This window comes from Salvelinus sp. IW2-2015, linkage group LG15, assembly GCF_002910315.2.
Source record: "Salvelinus sp. IW2-2015 linkage group LG15, ASM291031v2, whole genome shotgun sequence".
NCBI classification, from domain to species: domain Eukaryota; kingdom Metazoa; phylum Chordata; class Actinopteri; order Salmoniformes; family Salmonidae; genus Salvelinus; species Salvelinus sp. IW2-2015.
In genome coordinates, this window is record NC_036855.1 from 55801914 (window position 1) to 55806541 (window position 4628).

The following is a 4628-nucleotide window of genomic DNA, read 5'->3' on the forward strand; positions in this document are numbered from 1 at the left end:
ATCCTGTAGTTATGACTGACATGTCAGCAAATCCAATGATCTGGATTTATAGGGATTAAAATATACATTTTATTGCATTAGAATGGTGGGATCAGCTGCCTCCATAAAATGCAGTTAGCCTGAATTGTATCTGGGTAAATATTTTTCTCTTGACCAACAATAAAAAATGTGATATATTGCTAAATGCCAGGATTTAGCATCTGAGGGAACATCTTTTATCCTGCCTATTATGTCCTGGAGAATTAATATGGTGCATGTTCACAACAAATGATTCACAAGCTGTGCATTAAGCCACAAATGGGCCTTCTGTTTTGATATGATGTCATCGAACGCTGCCTTCGTTTCATTGCAATCATTTGGCAGCACGTATCTTTTCATCTCAAGCAAATGCTGACCCATATCTCTTCTGAACGAGCCGGACTTGGCCCTCTCTTTAACTCTGCCATGTTCAAACAGGTTGTATTCTTTGACTTGGAAGAGTAGATCCTGCTTGAAGACCGTCCACTTTATCTCCCCTCTTCCCTGCTGCCGTCTGTAGTGGTAAGCCCACCTCATGTTGGTAAGTGAGTGTGTGTTTGTGTTTTAGTCGGCCTTCTCCCTCCTGACTGGATCAGAAGTCCTCCTCTCTCTCTCTCTGGAAGTTGTGTGAAGTTTAAAAGGATTATGGCAGCACAACAATGATGCCCCCAGCTGTAGGGGCCAACTATAGCCCACTACACCAGCAAACCACGGAGTGATGCCTTTGCCGGTAGCTTTCAGGAGAGGGAGCATGAGCTGCCAGACGGGGCCAACCTTTTGGAGCTCAGGAGAGTTAAGTCCTTTATACTGGAGGTGCAAATAATAATAGTATGTCTGCAACACTTTTCACAAGCCAAGGAAATATAAATGCATGATTTGTGACAATTAAAACATTATTTGTGAATAACCCTCACATAGAGTTGAGTTCTATCGTGTTTTATAAAACAGGTTGTTTAGATCCTGGATGCTGATTAGTTGATAAGCAAAATACCATGATGTTGGCCTCCCGAGTGGCGCAGCGGTCTAAGGCACTGCATTGCAGCGTTTGAGGTGTCACTACAGACCTGGGTTCGATCCCAGGTTTGATCCCAGGCTGCGTTGTGACCGGGAGTCCCGTAAGGCGGTGCACAATTGGCCCAGCGTCATCCGGGATAAGGGAGGGTTTGGCCGGGGGAGCTTTACTTGGTGCTCTAATGGCTCCTTGTGGTGGGTCAGGTGCCTGCAGGTTGACTTCGGTTGTCAGTTGAATGGTGTTTCCTCTGACACATTGGTGCAGCTGGCTTCCGGGTTACGGGGGCCGGCGTTAATAAGCATGGTTTGGTGGGTCATGTTTCAGAGGACACAAGACTCGACCTTCTCTTCCGACCCTATTGGGGAGTTGCAATGATGAAACAAGATTGTAATTGGGGAGAAAAATGGGGTAAAAATTTAAAAAAATACATCATATAAAAAAATTCCATGATGTTATAATCTCATAATTCAACTGTCCTGCAGCACAGGTAGGAAATTCATAAACTCCATCTCCATTGGGAAAAAGTGTCTACACATAATTTTTTCCATGCTACTATCTGGTTTGCAACAGTTGAGGTTTGTATAAACCTATGAGTCTGCCTCTACAACCTGTGCAACCATGTATAATTTTACAATGCGATCTCCCGTGCCAGTAGCCTAGCTAGCCTAAGAATAATCATTCATTTTATATAACGGGTGGGTCTAATCCTGCATGGTGAATGGTTAAAACCGCATTCCAGCCGGTGTCTATTCCACAAGTTACCACCGCCTAAAGTTTAATATGTTGAAATGCCTATTTACTCTGTTCCATCTCACTGTGCAATCCACTGTCTCATCAGCCCAGCCAGGCAATGTATAAACTTGATCTCCACTATAAAAAGCATCTAGACACTATCTCCCATTTCTTTTAGACTAGGATTTGATTTTCAACAGCGGAGATTTGTAGAAACCTTGCTGTCTGTCTCTCCGACATTTGCAACATTGTTTCAAAAGTGAAATTCGATCTCAAGCTGTCCCATAGTCGGGATGAGACAGACAGGCAGGCAGCTTTTCTCAGCCAGTCGAAATCATGAATTAGCTGGCATCATTTTTATGGATATATATACAAAGTAATGTCAATAGAAAACAGGTCAAATGAAAAAAAGTGTAGCTAGTTTGCAGTTTTTCCAGCTTCAGTTTGAAGTGATTGTGTTAGCTTTGTTGTTGGTAAACTCTACTGAACAACAGTGTCCTGACAAAAGAGCACATCTTCTATGCCAGGAGAAATCGCACATCATTAGCTCATTGTTATGGATGTATCCAAATAAATATCACTACAAAACAGCTTAAACAAACACAAATGCAGCTACTTTGCTGTTATTCTMTCTGCACTGTTTGGCTGACTGTAAATTAGCCATAGTTGGTTAGCTAGCAAGCAAGGGATAAGAACATCGTCAGCCAGTATGACAATGGAACATTTAGAACGAACAACTGGGTCACGTGTCTGGCAACCAAACCGATAGAACGAACGACCAGACAGCTTGGATAGCAACTATATCTTGTGTTTAGCAACTATATCTTATATCTTAATAAAATAAAATAAAAATATGAACATTTATCAATCATTATTTTAATATGTTGGTAACCCGTTGTATAAAAGAGATAATGCCCTCGAAGCATTATTACTTAAATGGAAACCATAAGCACTCAAAATTCCATTAATTCATCAGAAAGAGCAAGATGGAATGTTCTGTTCCTGAATCATTTTTGAAACTAGGCACATCAGTTAAAAGAACAAAGTCTTATTTTCAATGGCGGCCTAGGAACAGTGGGTTAACTGCCTTGTTCAGGGGCAGAACGACAGATTTTTACCTTGTCAGCTCGGGGATTCGATCTATGCAACCTTTCGGTTACTAGTCCAACGCTCTAACCACTAGGCTACCTGCCGCCACAATTACACTGTATCTTTTAGCACAATGAGAGCAGTACAGTGAGAGCATTTCATGCAGACCATTCATAACCATTAATTTCTAATTTATATGTTGTGCAGTCAGAACTCCTAACCATTGCAGATCACACATTCATTTGTGGTGCAACAACCGGCTAAACCCGTCCTGGACTCTCTCAGGAACAATCTGGCTAACTGTCCCTGAATTCCTTCCAATTTCCCAGCGTGCCACTCCATGACAAGCAAACACATCAGTGATAATTATACAGCCCGGCACTCAGCCTCTTCAAATAAAACAGCCAGGGCCATTTTGGAGACGCTCCAACAGGGGCTGGGAATGTGCAGACAGGGACCCAGAGTCAGAAGAAAGCCGCTGATGAAGGCGTATCAGACACTTAAATGGTAATCAATGTCTTCATCCAAGGATCCTCTGATTATTTACAGTGAAAATCAAATGGTTAAATGTCTCAACACTATCCCTGCTGTAAGCAGGACTGCCATAGATAAAATAACTGCAACACATTAAAGATGCTGTAATTGGAAAATAAATCCACAAGATGGCGACTGCGGGCTTTGTAGAATTCCAGTGCATAATCTCATAATAACACATATGTCTGAAGTATTCATTTGTTTATCACCCTCTCTACAGTACAATAAACTGAGTCTTAGACTCTGGTATTTCTGCATCTTGTTAAAAAGAACACAGCTAATGGTGTGGGATTGTAAACTGAATTGATTCATCTTGAGAATCATGCCAAGCAGAGATTAGTAACAACCATAGGGGTCCAACGATTATAGTCCTTTAAATATGGGCACACACTTAAAAGAGGCCTACTGTATTTCACAAAGACATGATGGACAGCTCGCAAAGTAACCTTGGTTATTTTAAAAGGAAGTAACTAACTTCCCCACTCCCTCCCATGTCTTTTTTCATTCTTCCTTTTTCAGTGTGCTATTGAATCTATTTTCATGTGTGCAAGAACAAGGGGTATTGTTTCCTTCTTGTAATGTTAGAAGGGTGGGATGATGGAACAAAGAGAATCACCTAGACTAGACAGACACTCTGTGCAGCGGTTTAATCAGATCCCCTCAATGGGATTGAGGCCCAATTTAATCTGGAATAAAAGCGATAAACAGGTCGGAAGGTGTGGAGACTGGAAATTGTGGGGAGAAGTGGCTTTAGCCAAGCAATCAAGAGATGAGAAAAGATAAAGGGATTAAATATCTCATGATAATCTTCCACTTTGCATGGCCTGCATGGGTTTGTAGTCGTTTGGATTTTTCATTTCTATTGTCGATACTGTTGTTGATATGAGGGAAGGAATGYAAAAGAGGTAGTGCTAATGAAAGACGTATTCCGATTAGAGGAAAACATCACGTCATAACATCATAATACCTACAGTGCCTTCAGAAAGTATTCACACCCCTTGACTTTTTCCACATTTGGTTGTGTTACAGCCTGAATTTAAAATTGATTAAATTGAGATGTGTTMGTCACTGGCCTACACACAATACTAAATAATGTCAAAGTGGAATTTTGTTTTTCTTAATTTTTACTAATTAATGAAAAATCTTGAGTCAATAAGTATTCAACCTCTTTGTTATGGAAAGCCTAAATARGTTCAGGACTAAAAATGTGCTTAACAAGTCACATAATAAGTTGCATGGACTC